At 49.7% G+C, this 26,715-nt stretch overlaps 2 protein-coding genes across 2 annotated transcripts in view; one reads left to right on the plus strand and one right to left on the minus strand.

Annotated features, from left to right (window-relative positions):
* Window positions 1–5,317, minus strand: part of TMPRSS4 (transmembrane serine protease 4) — an 87,560-nt gene extending 82,243 nt beyond the window's left edge. Inside the window, exon 1 of the mRNA XM_086957012.1 lies at window positions 5,032–5,317. The gene's annotated coding sequence lies outside the window, so the exon portion shown is untranslated. The remainder of the gene's footprint in view (window positions 1–5,031) is intronic.
* The window catches only part of SMIM35 (small integral membrane protein 35), a 428,495-nt gene continuing 401,913 nt past the window's right edge, over window positions 134–26,715 (plus strand). Inside the window, exon 1 of the mRNA XM_086957018.1 lies at window positions 134–291. The gene's annotated coding sequence lies outside the window, so the exon portion shown is untranslated. The remainder of the gene's footprint in view (window positions 292–26,715) is intronic.

The raw sequence follows: 26,715 nt of genomic DNA on the forward strand, positions 1-26,715 counted from the left end.
ACGCCGAGCAGGTACCCGGGGAGTGAAACGAGGCCACCTGCCTGCTACTTGGGAATGGCTCGGCATCACCACAGCAGCTGCTTCCAAGGCCCGATGGCTGCTCTGCGGATAAACCTTTAGGGTGGTCGGTTCAGCAAAGGCCCCTTGGCCCCACGTCTGCCTGGCTCTTCTACACCTGTTGACCGGGATCAGACCGCACCAGACAGTGCCCCTGCTCGGGGGCAGTCATGCCAAGGGTCTGCGCCAGGCTCCCTGCCACGGCGACATAACGTTCGACTGTGCCCGACTCAGGTAAGCGCGTTGCCCTGCGGTGAGTAGACGCAATGAGTTTTGAAATTGATCCCAAAAAATACCAAATGCAAGATGCACCCTTAAAGCATCAATAAAGCATGGAAGGTGCGCGCACAACACAACTACGTGAGATCTATGACAGCTCTGGGGACTGGGGGGGCTTATTTACAAGCCCTTTGCGCCGCCTCTTTTTTCCATATTAAAAGTGACGACACGGCGACGTAAGGGGCTTGTAAAAAAGGCCCTATGGTCCTAATGAGCATGTGATGGTAACTTGATGCAGGATACCAAGGGCCCAGAATCGCTGGTTCAGTCCAGGACCCCCAGCACAAAGAGTTTGGCTATTCGGACTTTCCTCCTGGTAATGGGGAATAACCGCACACACCTGGAAATACCAGCTCCTTTTACTGTGCATTTTTCTGCATTCCGTGGGAAGTGTCAGTGGGGAATTAGTGGTTGAGGTGGGGGTGCGGGGATCAGGCCTACCCAGTTCGGCCGTGTACATCTCTTCAGTACCTGGCGGGCAAAATGCAAAAATATCCCTAAAGCACTGGGTAAACTCATAGCACATCAGAGATGTTGCTATTTATCAAAATAAAGAACATCGCTTTGGGGGTTCTGGTTTGTAAATGGTTATGAACTAAAACATCACAGGTTTTAATGTGCTCCAAAAATATTTGAACGTTAAATTCGCCCCCTGTCTCTTTCTCTTTTTACACATTCTCTTTTTACCTTCCGCTCTCGAGCCTCTTCACCCCCTCACCCCCAGCTTCCTTCCACCACCACCACCTCACTCACTCTCACTAATTCGGAATTGGTGCGGCGGTGCTTCTCTTCCTGGTCTGTCTCCCGGCGCATCCGAGACCTTGGGCCCAAGAAACTGTGAACTGCCCTCGGGGAAAGATTAGTGAAAGCGGAACAGAAGCTGATCAGAGTTAAAACACATGAGTAATGACATACCTGGCACAGGTGGCACGAGAAACCCGAGCCTGGGCACCCACTCCAACAGCTGCATAATGCCATCTTTCAACACTGCCGTGCCACCGTGACGAAATTAAGTTAAGTACTGTCTGGCAGCATACACTCTACAATCCATGGGGACATAATATACTGTGGCGTGACCCTAATGAGAGGATAAATGGCGCTGAGATGTGTGGATGATCCTAAGAGGCCCACTCTAGGGTCAGTGATGAAAATACGTCTGATACGAGGCACGGCAGGCGTGCCATGTGTCCAGGAGGGAGGGGTACAAGTGTTCCCTTTCCCCGCCCGCACACTAAAAGGTTTCCGCTGAGCCCGGGCCATGCCACACAGCAGGAATGCCAGGGAACCCCACGAGGGCGGCACGGGGCACACGGAGTGATACTGGGCGCATAGGGCAACACAGCTAGTGTCATCAACGGACAATATGTTAGGGAGTCCATTACTGACTATATGCACAGACAGAGCTCATAACTGGACTCGATGCAGGGAGTCAGGGAGTGACCTCGTGCCTATGCACAGACGACACCACTTGAACAGCAGTTTTTTTTATCTATTAAAACCATATCCTCCTGTATTGCCATTACCAGGGCCGGTTCTATGATTTGCGAGGCCCTGGGCCAAAAGGGAATGCGCAAGGCCCCTCTAATTCACTTAAGAGAATGTGCGAGGCCCCCCTAATTTACTTAAGTGACCCCTTGCAAGGAAACCATTCAGAGACACCGCGGGAGGCCCATTGTACAGGATTTTAGCGCCCCACAGTTTTAACTTTCAGCCCACAGGAAATTCTCACACCTCCAGCCTGATAGGTGTAAAATTGCTTGTGGGCTGAGAGTTAACACTGTGGGGGCCCTAAAATCCTGTACAAAGGGCCTCCCCGCAGTGTTTCTGAATGAGTCTCCTTGCAATTGGGACAAGGGAAAGTGTCTCCCTCCCCTAGGCCTCCAGACACCATCCCTGAGAGGCCCAGGGAGGGGACCCCTCCCATAGACCCTAATTGCACGGAGACAGGGAAACAACAGGGCACACGATCCGTTCGGGGCCCCATGCTGGTGGACTGAGTGCGAGGCCCTGGGCAGCTGCCCATGCCTAGCGCAGGCCCTGGCCATTGCTATAACGTGTAGCTTGAGCCTAATGTATCTCGCTTTAAAGTGCTGGCTGCCAGAGAAATTCACACACAATACATTCTTGCTGGGTTTGCAAAAGCAAAGAGCCCGCTGAAATACAGACTTATAAGATACGGGATTTGGCACTCATGGGATGTGACTGACTGACTCTGTCCCGTCCCTTTCCAGGGCCACACAGGGGCTGGCCTGCCTCACCGTCGGATGCAAGTGGCAGACCCAACTGCATTGAACATGAATGAAAAAGATGACACCCTATAAAAAGGAAGAAAGGACACAACATGCACCTGGCATAGGGTGTCTTAATACATTGAGGTGGTCCTAACTCCAATTATTCTTTCAGAGCAATTGGTTTATCATGTGACTGCCACTGCCCCAGCCCCACCCCTGCTGTACTTTCAGAGGTACATGGCAAACTCTACCTCTGCCTCGGTCTCATGTGCCTTTCAAAGATCAGCCTGGACTGAGACCCAGCGCTGCCTCCTCCCCTGTCAGAGCAAATCTGGCATGTGACCCACTCTGCCCCAGACTGCTGGCCGTTCAGCAGCAGCAAGCTTAGCATGCATCCAGTCAGCCTTACTTCCACTGACTTTTTAGCAGTTCTGGATTACCAAATATGCAAAGTAGGCACCTGCCTATGGGCCCACTCCTTTTGACCACCCCCCCACCCCCCACAACGGATCAAAATAATATCGATTTGATTTTGAAATAAAATTGCAATCAAGCGTTCTTAAATTGTTTCCAATTATTATTTTTCAATAACATTACTAATTGTTAATGTTTCGTTTTGTATAATAAAATTGGTTTATTAAAAGTGTTGGTTGGTAAAAATAAAAGGCGTGTTAGGGGATAATTTCTCGAACCCAATACATCCAGAATGAGGAAGCGACAGGACTGAGAACCCCTCACCAGGAAACAGGAGTTAAACCGGATCAAAACAAGCCTGCCTGGCTTTTCTCCGAAGTGTGTCAGATTCTCGCTGTGGCAACTGTTGGGGAGAGTAATGACTCTGAACATCCTGTTATTCTGGGCAAATCACTTAATCTCCCGTGCCTAAGAAATAATGTGTTCTCATGTAATGCAACTCTAATAAAACTTTGTTAAAAAAAACTTCATACCCTGCCACTCCACAAATTAAAAGAAATGCATGGACACCCCAAACTAAATAATTTAACCAGTGAGCTCAATATGGGTGCCTCACACCCGCAACCCAAGGGACGCTTTAGTGGGTTCCTGCACCCTCTAAACCCCTTGCTTTTCATACTTCCAGCTTTGATTTGGTGGAGATATACATTATTCCACTTATTGTTCTCCCCAAGCTAGTCAGTCATAAATGCATTCTATCCTACCCACCTATGCATATGTGTACAATTTTACTGGTCACGACAAAATAACAGAGTAACCAGAACCAAGTTGCAAATGGCATTCACTCTGTAGCAGTTCGCTTCATATTTAAACAAAATGCACAGGCAAGAAACTGGTTACCCCTCACGCCCAAGGCAACATGGCCTCCTCATCATCGGCTATCACTTGCCAAGTTGAGGGGACCCTTTCTAAGGGCGGCCATTTTTCCAGTCCACTGTTTGCTCCTCCTGTAGTAAAGTGAGTTCACCCAGGTCAAAGTCCATCCCTCCCGCCTCAGATCTCTTCCTAAGCCGTGTACAGTTGACTATCATTATACCCAATATGCCAGTCACACGTCTCCACCTGTCAGGCAGTGAGCGCGTCCACCGAACTAGAGGATGTATAAGAAGCTGGTAAGGACCTGGAGCCTCAACCCTGAGACCCGAAAATCGAACACCCATAGAGCAAACAAATAAGACACAGCCTTCTAATCGAGAAACACAAAAGCACATAATACACCTGACACGTAAGTCAAATCAGCTCCAGGCTGCGAAGGTAACCTCTGGAACACACAGAATAGTCAGCCAACCGCTGCATGTGCTATCAGGGCACTCCACTGGCAGCCTGTGCTCTGTGAGTGCAGCAAACATAAGGGATAATTGGAAAGGATGTGGCGTAGGGACCAGAGCTACAGACTTTGGAACTGGGGAACAAGTTCGATTCTGGGCAAATCACTTAATCTCCCCGTGCCTATACACATAAAAATGAAAGCGTCCTTCTGTAATGTAACTAGTGCTCATGTAAAGCGCTCCAGTACCTTCGGGTCAAGTTCATGCTCACTGCATAAGGCAACACAACACAACATGACATGAACTATCACTGACTTCTCTCAGCCTGGTACTCGCCAAGGAAAACACACAATTTTCACAATGTTGTCACTGCCACAGTGTCTCTCCTGGCATTCATCCGGCTGCAGACATTCATTAGTGTGGTGCTGTGGGTTTTCCGGTTGCCATGGTCATTCCAGTGGTTCGAGCGGAGTCTGGAAGTTTCCATGGTGGTCATTTTAGGGCTCTCTAGGTGGTGGCGTAAGCTTAGAAAGTAGTGGATTGATATGGAAGGAATGACACAAGGGCGTGATGGATTTGGAGATAAAGTGAAATCCATGGGACTGGGACATGAAGACGTGACCCTAGGAGGCTCTTACATGCCAGGAGGAGGCAGCCCACCCTCTGACCTGCCACATAACAAACCCCGCAGTGTTCCCAAACACTGGTAGACCAGTACTCACCAGACCAAAGTGACAGCAAGTCCTGTCCCGCGCTCCCGTCGAAGCTGCGCCTCTGGACGTCCGAGAGGTCAGGGGGAGCGGACCACTCTCTTCTCCGCCCCACAGAGCGCGGGTCCCCCTTGTTTTATGGCTGCTCTGCCTCCGTGCTGCTCTGCCTCCGCCCCCGTGCGCAGTGCTCCGTGCTGCTCTGTTTCTAGCGCCTTCTCGCCCGGACACGACGCTTCAGATTCGTTTTATAAAAGAGGAGACGGGAGGCTGCCAAACCGGAATCCACATCTTCACCTGGCAACCCGGCCTGCACCTCACGCCCTCTTCAGACACCTGGGCCGCCCGCCCCGCCCCCCCTCAAGCTCGGAGGTGACTCACGGGTTCACCCGAGGCATTGTGGAGCCCAGGCCGGGGCGGGCAGGAGTGCGGCCTAAGGGCCCTGGCCCCCGCACCGAGTCCACCCTGGACGCGGTGCTTGACCACACGAATGCTCACTGAGGGCGGTGGGACATCAAGGGGAAACCTGCGCTGCGCCTCTTGCCACGTTCTAGAACCTTCCAAAAACATTGCGGCCAGCAGGACCTAGGCACATCAGGGCCCTGGGCTAGGGTGACCAGATTTTGAGAAGCAAACACCGGGACAGGTCAGACATAAAAGGAGGACTAAATCCTACAGTCTCAATTTTATATTTGGCCTTACCCGTTTTTTCCCCGAGCCTTCTAAATGTGTGTACATCTGTGTGTGTGTATATATACACACACAGATGTATGGCATAGAGTACAGTGGGGCTGAGTAGGGCGCATGGTAGAGGTGCCATAGATAATGCTATGTGTATATGTACATATATATATATATATATATATATATATATATATATATATATATATATATATAGAGAGAGAGAGAGAGAGAGAGAGAGAGAGAGAGATAAACATATATATATATCTATGTATACACACATATATATATATATATACACACACACACACCCCACCCCCCTCTATCTATGGCACCTCCACCCTGCGCCGCCCCTGCCATTCTCTCCCCTGCCTTTTCCCCCCACTCTGTCTCTCCTGAGAGCAGGCAGCGGGCACATACAAATAAATTACTTGAATTATGTAAGACTTTAGAGGCGCCTGTGAAAGGTGAGCATACCTTTCAATTCTAATCCAAGGATGATCTAACCTTTGTCCCAAAAACCGGGACATGGATTTAAAATAAACAAAATCGTTGGGACACCGAAACAGTCCTCTGAAAACTGGTACTGTCAGGGGAAATCCGGGGCCTATGGTCACCCTACCCGGGACAGAGAAGTTCCTTTGGGCCAGATTTGTTAAGGGCTTGCATTGCCCCTGTGTTACACAAGGCTACAAGACCCCGCAAGTCAGATTTACTATGCCACTTTGCGTGGCTCTGTGTGGCATAGTAAATATGGAGTAATGCAAGGCCTTGCATTACTCCGCGTTAGGCAGGTGTTCCATGGGTAGAGTGCGGGTGTTCTAATGCATCCACCAATGTTTTGTTGCGCATTCCTAGAATAACTAAGACTAGAAAACCTGGGAATGCGTCAAAGTGCAACGCATTCCCAGGGCAGTGTAAGATGGAGAAATGTCTTTATTTCTCCTCATCGTTTCCTCTTTCTACATGTGTTGCATTCTGCAGCACACGTCAAAAGAGTCAAATGACTCTGAGGATTGTTTTTGTACAGGAAGGTGTCCTTTCCTGCCCAAAACAATCCTGCCTGTAAGGCAGACACGCTTGCAACATGGCACAAGGGTGCCTGCATTGGTGCTTGGCAGGGTATGCAACGTTTACAACGCGCGCGTTACCACGACGTACCATTACCACGCAGTTGTAACAACGAAAGTTGTTACAACAAATTGCGCTGGGGGACGCTCGAGAATAGTAAATCATTTAATTTACTATCCCAACACCTTCCCTACTATCCACGGGGACTGGTGTTGGAATAGTAAATTAAATTTTTTAAATTTGCGCCCCCCCAACGCAAGTCGTTGTAACGACTTGCGTTGTTACAACCGCGTTGTAATGGTACGTCGTTGTAACGCGCGCGTGGTAACGTCATATATCCGCTTGGCAGCCACAAGTATGCCAGTGCAAAGAGATCAGGAACGAGCCATATATTAGTAATTAATGCCCTTTCCTGCTCTCTCCACGTGCCACTGCGCAGCAGGTTGTCTTTCTGCATTGCTTTGCACCAAATGTTGATAAATGTAGCCCTTTGTTGGGGTGGGCGATCTACTGTTTGCCTCTGATGGGAGATTTCACAAGGTCCAGCATGGAGAGTCCCTGCTGCTAAGACCTCGTAATAGGGATTTGGGTGGGGTTCACAGCCAGTCACCGGGTGACTCTGTGCTACCAAAATATTACAATTCCGTTCCTGCAAGCCGAAAAACATATGTAATCTGGTACTCACCGACCTGCCAACGTACATGGTGCCACTGTGTGAATATGGGCTCTCTTCACAATGTCTCCTGGTGAAAGGCCTATATCATAGACAGTGCTCACAGTGAGACGGAAACCTTTGCACAGAACAGGCTTCCATCTCACTGTGTGCACGCTGTGTGCAGCCAACGTCCATCAAGTGTTTTACAACCTCCCCAGGATGTCATGGCAGCCTCACAAGACTTTGTAATTTGTTTTTAGTAGATATTGTAAGGGTCTGTTCGGGCATCCATGTTTGGATGGGTGTCAATGGGCTCATAGCCCGGCCGCTCCAGACACCTTTCAAAGCCCCGCCCCATCCGCACGCGGTAAAACTAATATCAACTTTGGTTGGTCTGTATTTATAGTCCACTTGGTTCAATTGAAGTGACTGACGCCTGCAATATCCTGAATGCCTAGGTTTCTTAAATTAAGGCAGTGGCTGGAAACAAGGTAACCTGTTAAAATGGATTTAACTAATAACACCACAGAGAGGTTGTTGGTGGGATAAGGCCAGGGCTTTAAGTGGGATGAAAAAACGGGGGGGGGGCCCTCAAGGGGGTGTGACCAATGTAATTAAGGACGTGGCTTAAAAACTCGCAAGCTAAAAATCTGTGCTTAGCACAGTGTGCCGCCCGGTTGGTATTTTGCTGTTTCTGTTATTGCATCCAGATATATGATACAGCCAGTAACATTATACATAACAAGCCAGGACTATTGGCTTTGGCAATGGTTGTTAGCTGCATAAGATAAATAAGCAGTTACTGTGGCTTGTATATTATATTGAAAAAGCTTCCACATAAAGAACTGGTGACACCACAACAATGTTGCTGCTCCTGAGTTCCGAAAAGAAGAGAAATCCAGAGAGAAAATGACTCTTTAAAGGATTTCCCTTCCCCTATAACGATCGAAAAAAACGGACCACCTGTCCCAGGGCACAAAACAGAGCCCGATAGAGACCCGTTTCGAGGCCTCATTAAAAAAACACTGCCGGTCCTCAGACCCGGTGAGACTCGGCCCACTTATGTTATGTTATGTTATGTTATGTTATGTTATATTGATTTATTATGCGCACAGATACCCCAGCCAAGGGGCGTCCCGGCGCAGGAGCTTAAAGCCCTGAATAAGGCTGACAAACGCGGAAATAGGTTTTGGAGGAAGACAAAATGCGTCATAACAGAGCCAGCTCGATTTGAACTCAACGTCACAGTAATAGGAGGCCTATGTAGAAAGGGCGGTACTAAGGGACCTCAAAATATGGCAAGTGAAGATGTAAATATGCTCTTTATTTTCAATAAAAAATTACTGAAATCAAAAAAAAATGGAGAACAATCATTGACCAGTGGAATATCATGGTGACATATTGCTGAATGCCACTGGGACACTGCTGGCTTTCTGGGATTTGTAGTCTCTAATAACTTCAACTGAATATACTGAGCTAAAAGTACTGTAACAAAGTGGTTTGTGACATGCAACTAAAGGAGCAAAAATATGGTGACTGGGGGATTTGAACCATTGGGACAACCTATTACAGAGAGATATGATTGCAGTGCCAAATTGTGTTGTGACGTGGGAGCTCATGCGCAAACGTTAGTCCATCTCTTTCGGAAATGAATGCAAGCCCACCTAGTAAAGTGGGACCGAGAACAATGCCCCTTGAGAACCACTAAGGACAGATAACTAACTGTACTGTTACCATTGTTAAGTAGCAATTGAGTAGCGCCAATTTGCCTCGCTACAGTATGAACCTGGCACTCCCTGCCTTCATGAAGGGCAGTGCCAGCACTGTGATGTCGCGTAGATATCTGATCTGGCCCTGCAGACGCCACAGAGGTTGTGAAATGAATGTAATAAACACCACCCTCCAGGGTGTCAGGGTAAGTCAGCAAACATGAACCACCAGCAGAATGTATGGCCGCGCAACAGATCAATGCGCTCCATTTGTGCCAGATTTGTGACACTTTGTTCCATTTTTTTGCATTATTGGAACGCTCCTCTTTTCTGAGAATCAAATAATGCAGGTATATACATGTTCCGCGCATTGTATTCTCCACCATGCCGATGGCGGGGACACTGGCACTGCAAAATTTCCCTGTCAGGAGATGAGACACTTACTTTGCGGATATGTACGAAACTGTTAAGGATAAGTGTTGCGCCATGTTTGACACCAAGCCGAGCACTTGTTGACATCATGGTCTGGAGCAGTGAGGTTTGGGAATCCTCCTTACTATGAAAACGCAGTAATTCAGCTCTGGTTTCTTTCACACTAGGCCAGCCTTTTTCACTATTACCAGCTTTAGAGTTGCTATCTCCATCTTGGAGTCTTGGTTTCAATTTTTGTTTCCTGTGTTCTGGGGTTCCTGGGTTCCAAGAAATGTTTTCTCAATCCTTTCTTTTCATTATATCATAGTTCTGGGTTCTCTCACTCTTGTTACCTCAATCTTTAATTTTTATGGTCTCATAGTTCTTTGTTCTATCCTTGTCCTGATCCCGCTCCCCTCAGTTTTATGGACTCCTAGGCCTGGATTCAAGTTCTTGTTCCCACAATTTCTCTGTTTCATCGTTTCATAATCCATGGTTTCCTCATTCTTGTTCCTTCAGTCTCTTATTTTGATGGACTTCCATATCTAGGTACCAAGTACTCTTACTTCAATCCCTCACTTTCGTTTTCATAAATGCTGAGTTCCAAACTTTATCATAACAGCCACTCCCTTTCCTGGTCTACTACTTTGGGTTCTAAGTCTTGTCCCCACAAGCCCACAGTTTTATGGTCTCATTGTCTTGAAATCGAAGTCTTTTTTTTCTAACCCTCTCAGTTTCATGTTCACCAATCTATCAGTTTAATAATAATCAAATTGCCATGGGTCCCAGGTGATGTCCCCTCAACCCCTCAATTTCATGATCTCACAATCCTGAGTTCCAAGTCTGTTTCACTCAATTTGTCAGTTTAATGGTTTAATAATTCTGGGTTGCAAGTCTTGTTCCCTCACCTTTTCAGTTTAAGCATGGCTTCTTCCTGCCCTAAGTTTTGTGGCCTCATAGCTCTAGGTTCCACGTTATGTTTCCTTAGTCCCACAGTTTAGCAGTCATAGAGTCTTGAAGCCTTGTCTTGTTTGCTCAGCCCCTCGGTTTCATGGTCTTGTAGTCCTGGGTTGCTGGCCTTCTTCTCCCAACCCCCTCAGTTCTTAGTCTGGTTTCCCCACTCTTGGTCTTATGGTCTTGGTTTCCAAGACCGGTTCCCTCCACCCCTCCCTCCCCCAGTGAGGGGTGGAGGGAGCCAGTCCAAGTCCCCAGTCTGAACCGTGCCATCTCCCATCCTAACAGACGAACAGTCGCTACAGCATGCCTGGGACCTCCTGCCTCTCCACCAGGGCCGGACTGGCTACCAGGCAGTTTGGAATGCTGCTGAGCTGGGGGTTGATTTCGTTAATGGGGACCTGCGTGAGCTAAACGAAGTTCATTTTGCTTTCAGTATTTTGAAGCACACGCAGGTCTCCATGAACGAAATCAGCCCCCACTGCAGTAAATTCAGTTCCCAGCTCGGCAGCATTCCAAACTGCCCGGTAGCCAGTCCGGCCCTGCTCTCCACTCACTGTACTCTTCCACTCCCTCCTCTTCATGTCATTGCCTGCCCCCTGTCCTTTAATTTCTTGTATTCTTCAGCACTCTTTCTTTCATGTTCTCTTCTCTGTGCCTCTGCCTGCCTCCTTTCCTTGTCTTTCTTAATTCCCTCATCATGATTTTTTAATCCATAACTGGGAAGTAATGAGCTGATTGAGTTCTGCTTTGGAGGCAGATCTCAGTCTGAGCTCCCTGATGGGTCTCACTCTCTCCACCAGAGTTTGGATCAGAAAGCTGATGGCGGTTGGTCAGATCATACCACCTCTTGTCGCTTCTTTACGCTGGAGTAAAATGGCTAGACGAGATTATTAATAATCTGGCCAGTCACTGAATGTCATGTATGTCCCAAAACCCCTAGAGATGAACTCTTGACATGTTGTAGTGTGCGAACCAAAACAGGGCCCAGAGTGTCATGTCATTTTATATGTGTAGTTTCATTGAATCGATTTCTGCTGCTTTTTTGTAATTCTAATGTATCTCAAGGTGAAGCATAATCTATGCTGGTAGGAATTATATGAACTGGTATTTCACCACTGCAGTGTGCAAACGCATACATTATGTAAATGAGGGGGTATCTCCTCTTCTTCTGAAGGTGAAGGTACTATGCTCAAACGCCTTTCATTAATGAGATTTAATTCAGCAAAGGTGGTTGACAGAATGTTTGCAGTCTTAACCATTGACGTGTCAGTCCATTGTCTTGCCTGTGCCTGTCTATAATGGACCGGATCTGGCAGTTCCCATTGGAGTAGTTCTACAACGATTTGCATATGATTTGTATATGGCATATGCAGTGGCGCAGTCTTAAAAAAAAGTGGCCTGTAATGCAACTTTAATTAATTACCAGCAGATGCAAATAATTTAAGAATTCCACCAATCACCTTTCTGTTTGTCTAGGTGAGACACCCCAAGTGCAATAGACTTCCCCATCAGTGGGCTGTGCTCACTGTGCCTTTGGCCCAAGTTGCATCTCACTGATGAGGCCTAAATCGTCTGACACCAATGGGGGGATACAAATGTCCCATCTGGTGGAGATTAAGGGTGGCAGTTCAGTGTCTTTTGTTTCTACTGGATCATGACCAAGGCTGCTTGCATGCGATGGTCTATGGCTGGAGTGGTATAGTCGATTTACAAAAGGGGGTGGTGATGAACAGAGTGTCTGAATTGAGCAGACCACTCTTACCCAGTCCAAAGATCAGGGCTTGATCCATCACCGTTATTTATCTCACTGCCCCATCCCAGCTCAGAACCTGGCTATATGCAAATCAGTCTGTCCCTGGCCCAGTGCATCATGGGAACAGGGCAGACTAAACTACCAAGCCAATTCTTTACCAGAAAGGAGCCAAGCTACCGGGGACCGGTTTCTGGCATTTCAGCCTCTTCGGCCCGGCTTGCTTGAATCCTGATGGAGCAGTGAGAAAGGGACTCATGTCTGAGTATACCCTGCCACACCTATAGTGGCCAAAATCGATTTACAAAAGGGGGTGGTGATGAACAGAGTGTCTGAATTGAGCAGACCACTCTTACCCAGTCCAAAGATCAGGGCTTGATCCATCACCGTTATTTATCTCACTGCCCCATCCCAGCTCAGAACCTGGCTATATGCAAATCAGTCTGTCCCTGGCCCAGTGCATCATGGGAACAGGGCAGACTAAACTACCAAGCCAATTCTTTACCAGAAAGGAGCCAAGCTACCGGGGACCGGTTTCTGGCATTTCAGCCTCTTCGGCCCGGCTTGCTTGAATCCTGATGGAGCAGTGAGAAAGGGACTCATGTCTGAGTATACCCTGCCACACCTATAGTGGCCAAAATCGATTTACAAAAGGGGGTGGTGATGAACAGAGTGTCTGAATTGAGCAGACCACTCTTACCCAGTCCAAAGATCAGGGCTTGATCCATCACCGTTATTTATCTCACTGCCCCATCCCAGCTCAGAACCTGGCTATATGCAAATCAGTCTGTCCCTGGCCCAGTGCATCATGGGAACAGGGCAGACTAAACTACCAAGCCAATTCTTTACCAGAAAGGAGCCAAAGTGGTATAGTCGGCACACAAAATCAGTAATTACCAGTGGTTGAGGTTAACTGAAGAATTCCACCCATCACTTTTTGTTTTTCTACATGTCATTGAGAGAGTATCTTTAAGACGTGGTGTGTGTTCCACCTTCAGATACCCAGACGAGGGCAATAGAATATCGCAGTGATTTGGATACACACTGACTATATCTCAGTCTGCACGTCACAGTTATTAATCCCGATGCGTCTCAGCCTTTCACCCTTCAAATGGTCATTAATCAAATGCTGTTGGGTTGTTTAATTCTTATCTTTTTTGAGCTCGGAGAAGTAGTGGTTTGCAGTTTGCACAAACACGAAGGTCAAATTCTAGCTCTTTGGTTTGGTTGTGAGCTCACCTTCAATAATCGCCACCAGAAGTAGTGCTTGGTGGATTATCCTTCCGTGCATTAAAGCCCTCTCTTCCCTTTCATAAAGACGTTGATTCGGGAAAATCCAAGATGTAACAAGCGAGGGGTCATGCAACGGGACTTTACGATGTCACTACAGAGTTGACCGTTGACATCATCCCGAAGCAGCCTCCTAGTCACGGCTCAGGTGCTAGCAGTTGAGGAGCAGTGGATACTGTAGTAACGGGCCCGCACACGTACGCACACACGCACGCATACGCCTCAGGGGCGGGGTAGCCCCTGGGTATAAATAAACGGCCGGAAGACCGCTCGTGGTCTTTGGCCCTAACTATCAGTCAGTGTTGCGTGGTTCATTTACAGTTATAGTTAGGCCCCACTTTGCGGCATAGGCATCCCTTGCCCCCGTGTCTCCGGACACTACACTGGCGACGAGGCGGTCTCAGTTACCCGCGCCTCGCCACGCAGCTGTGCCGGTCATCCTGTGCCCGCGTGTCCACCCGGGCCCTGCTCGGCCGAGCCCCGGCGGTGGTGCCGCCACGTGTGACCTGCACCAGGCTGTGGTGCATCTGGTGAGCTCGCGCCTCTTCGAGGCCGCAGCCGACAGCCCGCCACCCTACCCGCTCTTCGGCGGCCCCCCAGCGCTCACGCCCGCGCTCACCCTCCTGCACGGCGTGCAGCCCCCTGCTGCTTTGGTGTGCGCTCCTCCGTCTGCCGCCGGCGCTTCGGGGGTGTTCCTCGGCCCTCGCGCCCAGTCTTCAGCGGCCGCGCTTGGAGCCTCGGGCTCGCGCATGCGCACACCGCACCGGTTCGCGTAAGCCCTGATTCAGCTCACGCATCAGGCTGCCGACCGGTGCGAAGAGCCCTGCGTATTCTCACGCATCGGGCGGACGCTGCCATTCACTCGGAGGGTGTGTTCGGCCCTCGTTCCGGCTGCAATCCCGGCTCACTTCAGGCCACGTCTGCTGCCTCGACCACCAACACCACGCCCCTGGCCATCCTGATCCCTTGGGGCCTATTTCTGCACGCTTCACCCGGACCGGATACCCAGATACCCGGCGCTGCCGCTTCTGCCATGTGGGACCTGCTCCCCACCGTGCCTGACCATCCAGGCCTGTCCTGGCCTCGCTCTTCGTGCTCTTCCACGTGCTCCTGCTGCTACGACCATGAGCCTGCAGCAGGCCGATGGTGGTGCCACTGCCGCGACCCCTGCTCAGAACCAGCCACCTGCTCCTACTGGCCCTCCAGCCACGGTGCCGCCCCTCGGTGCTCCTGGTCCCGCTCCTGGCGCGGCCCCCCCCGGGCATGGCCTCGCAGCGCCGCTTCCCCCGTTCAGCGAACTTGCGGATCCTCCCACGGCTGCAGCAAGATGGCGTCTGTGGATCGGAAGGTTGGAGCACTACTTTATCGGCGTCCGTGAGACCGACAGCAAAGTCAAGCGCTCTTTGCTCATGTGTTATGGCGGTGATGAGCTATATGAACTCTTTGAGACGCTGCCAGATCGGGGTGGCGAACAGGACTACGACGCCGCGGTACGTGCGTTGAACCTCTACTTCGACCCCAGGGTGAACCCTGACTACGAATGGTTTAAGCTACGCCAAGCCAGGCAGGGAGAGACGGAGCCCATTGACTCTTTCTATGCCCGACTACGGAAACTAGCTATTGCCTGCGAACTCCCGGACCAGCGCCTAGAAATTCACGCGCAACTGATCCAAGGGTGCCGGTCGGTGCAACTCAGACGCCTCATCCTTAGGCAACCATGTATCTCCCTCGATGAGATCCTCGTCCTTGCGCGCTCGCATGAGCTCTCTAACGCCAGAGCTGATGAAATGCAGGCTGCTCTCGATCGACCCGGCGCACCCGTGAAGATCCCTCACATCAAAGAAGAACATGTAGATGCCATTAGGCGCCGGCCACAAACCCAGAGGGGGGCCTCACAAGCCTCTTCCCGGAACTCCTGTGGAAAATGCGGTATGGAACACCCCGCTGGAGGAAAGTGTTTCGCGAGAGGGAAAGTATGCTCCAACTGCGGAAAAATGAACCACTTCGCGAAAGTGTGTCGCAGTGGCGGGAACCGCCGCCTTAGCTCGAGCGGGAAAGGCCCTGCACAGGCGGTGCGGCAACTCTCCTTGGACGATCCGGGCCCATGCAGCGATGCCTCCAGATCGGCATTCCGCGTCGATGACGATGACGATGACGTTTTCTTCGTCTCCTTCGTGGGGAGAGAAGGCTCCAGAAGACGACCACCCCCGATGTGCAAAATCTCCATCGCTGGCTCTCCCGTGCAAGCACTCATTAATACCGGGGCGTCAGTGAATGTGATGGACAGCACACAATACGAGCTACTGTCACCGCGCCCACCACTGTCACCTTCAAACGCCAAAATATACACCTACGACAGCGACGACCCGCTTCCCCTGAGGGGAGTAATCGAGGTGACAGCCGCTTGCAATGATCAACAAGTCAGGACCAAGTTCCATGTTACCGGAGGCAGGCGCGGCACGCTTCTGAGCTGCCACACGGCGGAGGATTTGCAACTAGTATTCTTCGCGCGACAAGTGCATGAACTGCACGCGGAAGCCATTCTGCGGGATTTCCCGACCCTATTCAAAGGACTCGGCTGCCTAAAAGGAAAGAAGTTCAAACTACACGTAGACCCAACGATTAGACCCACTGCCCTCAGACACAGACGAGTGCCATTTCACTTGCGGCCGCAAGTGGAGGAAGAACTGCGCAAACTCGAAGAGCTGGGGGTAATCGAAAAGGTGTCGGGCCCGACACCATGGGTATCGCCTCTCGTGATCGCCCCAAAGCCGAAGCAGCCAGGCGCTATACGCCTGTGTGTGGACATGCGTCTTCCGAACAAAGCAGTGAAAAGAGAGAGGCATCTGACGCCAACTATGGACGACATCGTGGCAGATCTCAACGGCGCTCGCTGGTTCTCCAAGCTGGACCTCAACGCCGGATATCACCAGCTTGAGCTTCACCCGGACAGTCGCAACATCACGACATTCTCCACCCATGTCGGACTCCGGAGGTACAAGCGGCTGAGCTTTGGGGTGTCATCGGCGGCTGAAGTTTTCCAAAACGCCATCAGGGAGACACTCTCAGGCTTAACAGGAGTCATAAACCTAAGCGATGACATCCTTGTCTTCTCCAAAACCTTGGAAGAACACCACGTCCACCTCCGAGCCACGTTGCAACGCCTCGCCGATCACGGCCTCACCCTCCATAGGGAAAAGTGTTCCTTCTACAAAGAACCAGTGGACTTCTTCGGCTATATCTTTTCCAGGGAGGGACTTCAGGTCGATCCGAAGAAAGCGGAAGCCATCCGAACTGCTCCCAAGCCCACGTCAGCCACTGAGGTCAGAAGCTTCCTGGGAATGGCCACGTACTGTGGCCGTTTCATCCCTGGATTGGCATCCCTCTCCGAGCCACTACGCACCCTCACCAAATCGGGCCAACCGTGGGCGTGGACCGCCAAGGAAGACGAAGCCTTCTTGGCAATCAAAGCTGCGCTAATCGACGACAAGGTCATGGCCTACTTCAGACCACACCGGCGCACGGAAGTCATTGTGGACGCAAGTCCCGTTGGTCTGGGAGCCGTCCTCATGCAGGAGACAGAGGCGCACGAATGGGTGCCGACAGCCTACGCTAGAAGAGCACTGACCGCGACGGAGATGCGGTATGCCCAAATTGAACGCGAAGCACTGGCCATCAAATGGGCGTGCCAGCATTTTCACCTCTACCTGTTTGGACACGAGTTTAAAGTAGTATCCGACCATAAACCCCTTTTGCCTCTGTTTGCGGGACCAGCCAGGCTCGCCCCACCCAGGATTGAGAGATGGGCCGTCCAACTCCAAACATACCGCTTCGAAGTCATCTACCGGCCTGGAGCCGACAATCCCGCGGATTTCCTATCAAGGCACCCCGGCACCTCCGATGCGGCCCAAACAACAAGCGATGTAGAAGACGTCGAGGAATACGTCCAAATGATCTCTCAAGAAGCCTGCCCAGTGGCCCTGACGCTGGAAGACATCGGGAAGGCCACAGATGAGGACGAGTGTCTCCTCAAAGTGAAAGCCACATTGGCAAATAGGAGCTGGAAGCACTTCCTGGATGGAGTCAGTGCCCTCACGCCTCAAGAACAGCTGGCAAGACAACAACTTTGGAGGGCTCAGAGTGAACTGAGTGTCGGACCCCATGGTGTGATCCTCCGAGGGACGGCGATCGTGGTACCTGCAAGGCTACAGGGGGAAGTCGTGCGCCTCGCACACCAGGGTCACCAGGGGGTGTCAAAGACCAAAGGACGCCTGCGCAGCAAAGTATGGTTCCCCGGCATGGACGCAGCGGTAGAGAAAGAAGTTGGCAACTGCCACTCGTGCACCATCACAGGCCGTGAACCAGCTCCCCACCCTGTGATCACCGAGGACCCCTGTCAAGAGCCATGGTCGAAAGTGAGTGTAGACTTCGGATCCTTCCCGGATGGACGGCATACCCTCGTCCTAATTGACTCTTACTCTCGTTTTCCCATCGTGGAAATCGTACCCTCCACAGCGTTCCATCATGTAAAGAAAGCCCTGGAGAAAGTATTCGCCATGGTAGGCCTGCCAGAAGAAGTGAGATCAGACAATGGCCCTCCCTTTCAGGGGAAAGACTTCCAAGCATACCTAGCCGCCCGGGGCATCCACCACAGAAAAATCACTCCGCAATGGCCCCAGGCAAACGGGGAAGTCGAGAGATTTATGCGGACCCTAAACCGCGCGCTGCAAATTGGGGTGGAGAGAAAGGAGGACGCAGAAGAGTGCCTGTCACAGTTCCTCAGCGCATATCGACAAACACCCCACTCGACCACTCGCTGCGCTCCGGCGCACCTGGTATTCAAGAAGGTACCAAGAGACTGCGTGCCAGCTACACCTGCCTGGTGTCCTCCAGAGATAAACCACGAAGCCACCCAAGAACGACGGAAGCGCACAAACGACAAAGCCAGCCGGGCCAGAAGGGCCCAAGCCAGGTCATTAGTAGTTGGTGACAAAGTGGTCCTCAAGAACAGACACCGACATTCAAAATACGACCCAGCCTTTGAACCGGAAGTATGGGAGATCGTGAATGTACACGGCACCATGGTATCCGCATCCAGGGGCACACGAGCCGTGACCCGGAACGTGTCATGGTTCAAGCGTGTCTCTCGTGAAAGTGGAAACGCCGACTCTGCATCTGAGGGCACGGAGACCAGGAGCCAGTACACGAGGAGTCACCCACGGCCCCACGAGAAGAGGAAGGACTGATTCCACCGAGACTCGAGCCGGGCCACACCATCAGCCCCGAAAGCACCTCGAGTGATGGTCAACATCATCCTAAGCGTTCAGCGGAGACGGGAGGTCTGGAAAGTCGTCGAAGCCAAAGATATCACCTGCGACCCAATCCAACCCCCAACCAAAGGCTAAAGGACTATGCATGGACTATGAACTGATCAGAGACATCTCATGGCCGGGACTATTGATCTGTGAGTTTGGAGGGATGTAGTAACGGAGCCACCCGGCCCGCACACGTACGCACACACGCACGCATACGCCTCAGGGGCGGGGTAGCCCCTGGGTATAAATAAACGGCCGGAAGACCGCTCGTGGTCTTTGGCCCTAACTATCAGTCAGTGTTGCGTGGTTCATTTACAGTTATAGTTAGGCCCCACTTTGCGGCCTAGGCATCCCTTGCCCCCGTGTCTCCGGACACTACAGATACCACAGGAAACAAGCATTGGAAATGCAATAGGTCTCGCAATAGAAAAGTTTGAGCTTTTGGTGTGGAAAATGTAAATATTTTTTAATTTTTGTTTATGTTTTTCACAATATAAAAGTATTAATTTTGTTATTAGAAATGCCAATAGTTATAAAGTTAGCAAATGTTACATCTATAGCATTAGTAAAGGTACATGTTCTGTTTTACCCTGTCTTACATGTATTGATCTGACAAATCACAATGTTTTAACAAGAACAGAAGTGAAAACATGTAACATCTTTTTATGACATTTGTAATAAAGCTTGAAACATTGACATAAAGTATTTGAACCAGGTGTTGAATGGTTGCACAGATTGATGCTGTGGTGGCGCTGAGTGATGTTTTGGCGACAAGTGATGCTGTGGCGTTCAGTGATGCTGTGGTGGTGCTGAGTGATGCTATGGTTATGCAATAGATAGAGTGAGTGCGATAGATAGATAGAGGGAGGGTGATAGATAGAGGGAGGGCGATAGAGTGATTGAGGGCGATAGAGTGATTGAGGGCGGTAGAGTGAGTGAGGGCGGTAGAGTGAGTGAGGGCGGTAGAGTGAGTGAGGGCGGTAGAGTGAGTGAGGGCGGTAGAGTGAGTGAGGGTGGTAGAGTGAGGGTGGTAGAGTGAGGGTGGTAGAGTGAGGGTGGTAGAGTGAGGGCGGCAGAGTGGTAGAGTGAGGGCGGCATAGTGGTAGAGTGAGGGCGGCATAGTGGTAGAGTGAGGGCGGTAGAGTGGTAGAGTGAGGACGGTGGCGTGAAGGCGTGAGGGCGTTAGAGTGAGTGCGGTAGAGTGAGGAGAGAGGGGGGAGAGGGTGGAGAGGGGAGAGTAAGGAGAGAGAGGAAGGAGAGAAGAGAGTGGTGAGAGGGGAAAAAGAGTGGTGAGAGGGGAGAGAGAGTGGTGAGAGGGGAGAGAGTGGTGAGAGGGGAGAGAGTGGTGAGAGGGGAGAGAGTGGTGAGAGGGGAGAGAGAGTGGTGAGAGGGGAGAGAGAGTGGTGAGAGTGTAGAGGGGAGAGTGGTGAGAGGGGTGAGAGTGGTGAAAGGGGAGAGTGGGGAGAGGGGAGAGTGGTGAAAGGGGAGAGTGGGCAGAGGGGTGAGAGGGAGGAGAGGGAGGAGAGGGAGGAGAGGGGTGAGAGGGGAGCGGTGAGAGTGGGGAGAGCGGTGAGTGGGAGACCTAAAAACAACAGTGTGACACCCATGAAGCGCAGTCTCACTCTCCTTGATTTGTAGCACCACACAGAAAGGCCACACAATGAAATGTACACACATCCCAGCTACACCCTTACAGGTAGAAATAAAACCATGCGTTCAAACACTCCACGACCAGCAATTGTGACTGGGATAGTATTTTAGAATAAATATTGTCCGGTTAATTTCAATTAAGGTTGCTTTTAATACATGACTGCTCCATGGAAGATCGTGCATTTTCTTTTAACTCTGTAGCTTGTTAAAAGAAAGCAACGGTTTGCTCTTTCGGGTGGTTGCATCTGTGGCAGACTTTTTAGCGCTCCAAGTGTGTCTAATTGAGCTGAGGCGAGACCTGCAGCACGTGTATTTACGTGAAGTCGTGCATTCAGGGTGATGTATGCCAATAAGTAGACTGCAGGGGTAATGATGAAATAAATAAGTGCACATGTCCAACATGCAGGACATTACTGCAGAGCCAACACACTACCCTAAACTCTGGGTAAAAGTGGGGTGCCTGATCGGTGCAGCCAACCAGCAACACACAGGAAGGTCAATGAAACACGTTAGCAAAGAGGACAGCCCCCAAAGTGTCTCCTGCCAGGTCTAAGCAGCTCATCTGGTGCTGTAGGCCTTTTCCTCAGGGGCTTTTAGGATTGAATTGCCCCCATTAAAACCAGGCTGCTAGAAAATACACACCTTGATGAGCTACTAATACTTAATATGGTGCAAGTCACAGTAGGCCGGTTTTCAAGTGTGCGTTGTATGGGTCTGTTTTGCATAAATGCAATGCGTCATTATGACTGGAAGTACGTGTAGCATGGCTCTTCTTTACAAAACATGTTTAAAATATGTTCACTTTACAGTAAACGATTTTCATATACGAATAAACCACCCATTCCGCTTGTCTGTGCATGCTGGATACTGTAGTTTCGAGTTGTTTCCATTTGGAGAAATAACATTTGAAAGCACCAGGTTACAAAGGTTACAAAGGAAAGAAATGTGCCTAGTGTGTCCATTACTGGCACACATAAGAAGCTCGGTTACCTCCAAAGGCAGCTTGAGTGCAAGACAGTATTAGTGTACCTTAGACCAAGGAGAGCATATCTGAGATATCTGGTGCAATGTCAGCAGTGCGCACAGTCCTCAAAGTCACTTTGCATTCTGGGACTTGTAGTCCCAGAATGTTCTTGCCTAGGTTGTCCCCTAGAGGATCAGGCGGCAATTCTTCAGGACGTACAAATAAAAGTTGAAATCTACACTGCGTGGCTGATAATGAGGTGTAATAACCTAAATATTACCAGTGTGGTGGCACCAGTGGTGTGTGGTGTCCGTAGGGGCGGTAGTCAATCTAAGAATAGAAGAGCACAAAAATAAAAACAAAACAGTCACTTAAAACATGACTAATCCTAATAGGATTGTCTCATCGCCAAGTATGTCAGCAGTATCCATAAATTTTGCCAAACAATGTAATGCTAATTTGATATGGAATAGTTGAAGCAATGCAGTGCAGTGATGGCATATAATTACAGAGCATGTGTCACATTAAAAACCAAAACAGTAATGTGGCAGAAGAGCATCAGAAAAACAGGCAGGTGGACGCTTGTCACAATAAGTATAAGATGCAGCCACTCACCTATGTTTTATACAAGACTAGCCCCATCTGGTGGCGTCATCAAGTAGACACGTTCATCCAGCATGTGTCCTAAAAAGAGGAGAGGGGTGAGGGGGGGGGGGGGGTGGTTTTCCGTTGGGAGGGTATTGCAAAAGGACCACAAGTTAATGAATGCATTCAAATAACAGACTGAGATGCGGTGGACCCAGCTTTAAGTAATAGTATTAGCAGTGCAATACACCTGTGAACGGTGGAGCGTACTGTATACCGTCCCAAGGCAGCGCACCCCGGTCTATATGCTTGTAGGTCGGCATTCCGGCGGTACAGGATCCAAAAAGGGGATCTAGCATTCTGCTAAAGCCCAACAACCCGGCGCCATGTCTTTCAGAAAGTAGGACGGCCGGAGCCCTCGCCCTCAAGAGGTATGTTGCTAGTTCTCTAAAACTTAGGGAACATTACCGTAGTCAGCGCGATGTCCGCTGCTAAATATCTGAAGCATTGGTGGGTCTTACCTCGGTAGCTGCAATGAAGTGGTCAGTACTCACAGTAACTCGCGCCCACTCGGCGGAGGACCTAACCTGTATTGCCGGTTCCGGCTGCTGTTATTCCTGGAAATGATGCGCAGCGAAGAGTGTCAGCGTTGCGACACGAGAGCTGAAGTGCTAGCCAACTGGCTTCATTAAGAGTGTGAGTGGCAGCCATGATGAAGGAGGAGGAAGCTTGTAGAAGGGGGCGCCATCTTAGAGTGATATTTAAGAAGTATGCTAGCACACCTAGTAAGGATGCATGGCAGGGATGGGATCTCGGTTAGTGTTGAGAACGGCTCTGGTTGTCCAGGATGTGGAATGTAAGCTAGTGATCTAATATTATTAGAAGATTATTTCCTGTTGTGCATTTGTCGTTTGCTATAATGATATCCCATGCTTGTAGCAGTCGACTGACTAATTAAAAGTGAGTCCCTCTGCGAAGACATACGCTTAGGGGTAGCAATGTTAAACAAGCTTCTGTGTTCTGCGACACGGCGGGCAGGGGAGGGGGCGGAGCGGGGAGAGGTGCGACACGGCAGGCAGGGGAGGAGAGTAGGAGGAGGAGGGGGGAGGAGAGTAGGAGGAGGAGGGGGGAGGAGAGTAGGGGAGGCACGGCCTAGCGGCCGTGCAACCAAGAAGTGAGGGGGCGGAGCTGGGGGAGGCTGTGAGAGAGAGAGTGGGCAAGGCAGGCGGCTGGGGGCATGTGCAAGCGCTTTTAAGCTCGATGCGCATGCACATTGAGCTTAAATTTCACGGGCACTGCAAGGAATCGCCACGATTCCTTGCAAGTTGGTTGAAGAGTGTTTAAGCCCCCATAGTCTCGCAAGCTCGATGCGCATGCGCATCGACAGGCGAGACCTAATAAACATGTTTCTTGGGGCCCTGCCAGCTTTCTCTACCCGATGCCTCCGGTCCTGACCCCTGAGATCACATCAGCAATAGCACGGGTGGTCGCACCGGAATCACGCAGCAAGCCACGGATAGCTGTGACTTCCCCAGGCTAAGCCTAAGGGGCGTCCATGACTTTGTTCATGATGGCCACGTGGGAGGTGGCTCCAAAGAGGATACCCTGATGGTCAGGTGCGAGGCCTGTCAGAGCCTCGCAGGTCCTGGTGGTGGACCAGGCGAGGCCCGTCAGGATCACTTCTCAGGGCCTGGTGCGTTCGTCTCTCTGTGTTTGCTACTTTATGATAACAACACGTACTGCTGGCTGTACAGCCTCGTAACAATAGGATATGCTTCCCTGAGCCTGGCCTGCGGCAGAGTCTCATTGGAAACATACCAACATGCAGCCAGACCACAACAACCCGCCACGTCAGAGCCTGTCTGCAAACCTGTACTACACCTGTGACTCACCGTGTATTTGTGCGAGGAGAAAATCATTCAATGCCTGGAAATTGCATTCCATCCAAGAAGTTGCATAAAGATTTCTGCTAAAGCTTGTTTTTCGCAGGAGAGCCACATTTCCTGGTCTGGTGCTTGCAATTACCCCATTGACCCGAGAACCTCCCACTCGTATCGCCCTTGTACATCTTGACTCACGCCTCTGTTGCTCAGGCTCATTGTTTATCTGAGGGTTTCCCAGAATCCTCTGCATTGGCCAGGCTTACTCCATCCAGTAAACTTGGAAATTAGCTTACAGCAACCCGCAAAGTCGCCTTTGGAAGTCTAACAAATCCGCCTATAAATGCCTTTACACTCCGAGACTTTCTTAATGTATTTATTTAAGGGATACTTGTCCTTTCATTATCTCCATTTTGTGGGCAATGGGCCCCTCATGGAGGGTTACATTTCCATGACTATATGCAGGGTCAAATTTATTTTTTAGCTGGGGGTGGGAGATGGCCTAGGTTTCGGGCACTCGTTGGGGATAGGGCTCATAGCAGGTTGGGGGGTGCAGGGTCTTGAATGAGGGGTGGGATCATGAAACAGGTCTAGGTCTCTTCATCAGAATGAGGAACAAAAGTTGGGTACGTGTTGAAGGGGAGAAAAAGCAAAAACATAGGCAAGAATTAGTTGTATGCATAATAATGAGAGCAGTTCACATAGAAGGAATGTGTCTTTATGTCTTTTTGCAGGGTGTATCGGATGTTGGATTGATCATGATAATGGGTAATCATGTTAATAGTCCTGACCAGCAAATACATATTCTCTCATAGAAGGTAAATGGCATTACAGCGCCCCATAAATGCAAATTAATAAGAGAAGTTATCTGCACCCACATATTGTTTGCTTGCGGAGATTCACCTTTCTAATACCCAGATTCCTTTATTAGATGGTCTGGGTTATCATGCCCTCAGTGCTGCTTCCTTCACCACTGCCCAGAGGGGAGTAGCCCTATTGATGCGAGGTAAGAGCTGGAGTTTGACCCAAGACAGTCTGAATCAATGGCTAATTGTGGCGAACAACAGGGAGACCATCCAGTTTAGATTATGAATAGTATGTGGGCCTAATGCAGATGACCCTCTTGTTTTTAATGGTCTCCTGTTTGCGTTGCATCAGTGGCCTGAACCTCTGATACTGTGTGGTGACTTTAATGTTATTCTTTACCCCTGGCTTGATTTTTCCTGTCTAGGGATATGGTCTACTGCTCTTAGCTGTACTACTCCTGGTGGATAAAAGTGCTCAAGAGAGGGCTTGGAGAAAGTTATAGCTTCTTATGCTCTTGTAGATGTTTGGCGACATTGCCCTCACAGGGAGTCTGGGTTTACATTTTATTTGGTCCCCCATAATTCACTTTCTTGGATCAATATGTTTCTTATCAGTTACTCTTTGTTGCCACTTATCAGCATTATTCTGATTTTGAGGGTGATCTCTGACCATAATTCACTGTTTCTCTACCTTCATCTAGAGGGCTTCTCTCAATCCTCCTGCCCTCGCCCCTGGACCTTTGATAGGAAACTTCATCTTGATTTTATTCATTCTGTGAACAGGGAGGTAAGGTTCTTTTGGGAGCAGAATAATGGCTTGACTTCTATTCTATCGGTATGGGATGTGCTTAAAGCCTTCTGTAGGTCACACTTTTAAATATTCCTCGTATCGGCAAAAGGTGCAAGATCAGGTTGAGGCTCGCATACCGTCTTCCCTTCTCCCTATGGAACATCACTTGGCACAGAGTATAATAGCCAAGACAGAGGGATGTTCATATTACTGTATGATCAGTTAGCAATTGCTCATGCCACCCTCAGGGAAGATTACTAACCACCTTCGAAAATAATAAAGAAATGGGGCGAATACTTTCTTTTAGGATTAGGTACAGGCTCATATTATTCAGGAAATTATTAACAAGAAGGAAGAGCAAGTGAGTGATCACAAGCTCATTCGGGTGGAGTTTCATTGGTTTTATCAGAAGCTGTATAGTGAGGATGGGGTAGTTTCCACAGATGCAATTTTTTTTTGTCCTCATTCTTATAATGATTGCCAGTGCCTAGTGAGGAGCCATTCCATGCAAGAAAAACAGCTGTTTCCATTTCCAACCTCTTCATGGGAAACCCCGAAACAGAGGGAGCCAAGACTTCCAGCAATTTGGCTTAATCATTGGACCTGCTTGATCGCTGACTCCACATCCATACTTTCTCCTGGCTTCTAGGATAACAGGCGATATCTAACTGACTTGTAGAGATTACATTTTGCAAATAGTCATAGATGCAAGGTGGACTCCCAGATTTCTATAACTTGCAAATTTCCCACCTTGCCAAAAGTATTGCATAGAAAATAAACTTGGAAGTCACTGTCTTAATTTGTGCTGGGCCATCTTGATAAAGCCCCAAAAATATATGTTTAGGGCTTACCTTGACTTATTGCCCAGTTACCTCCGCAAGGAACTTCCAAATCTTAGTCCAGTAACAGAAGATCTTTGGACATACCATAAAAATGTGCATATCGTCCGCCGATGGAGACAAGCATCTTGGGCATATATACTGGTTTCCTGTAACTCTTGACAGCTTAGATGGAGACCAGTAGACTCTATAAGTAGTAAAAAGATGGTTACGCTTGCACAAGGCAAGTTTCACCACTGCCCAAAAAATAGCAAAAGAGTCATTCCAAACCTCGTTTAGATCTTCACCCACAAGGTCATCTGCCCACAACTTGGAAATGTCTGAAACAGAGTTATCTACGGGCTCC

This window comes from Lissotriton vulgaris, chromosome 2_1 (assembly GCF_964263255.1).
Source record: "Lissotriton vulgaris chromosome 2_1, aLisVul1.2, whole genome shotgun sequence".
In the NCBI taxonomy this organism is placed as follows: Eukaryota; Metazoa; Chordata; class Amphibia; order Caudata; family Salamandridae; genus Lissotriton; species Lissotriton vulgaris.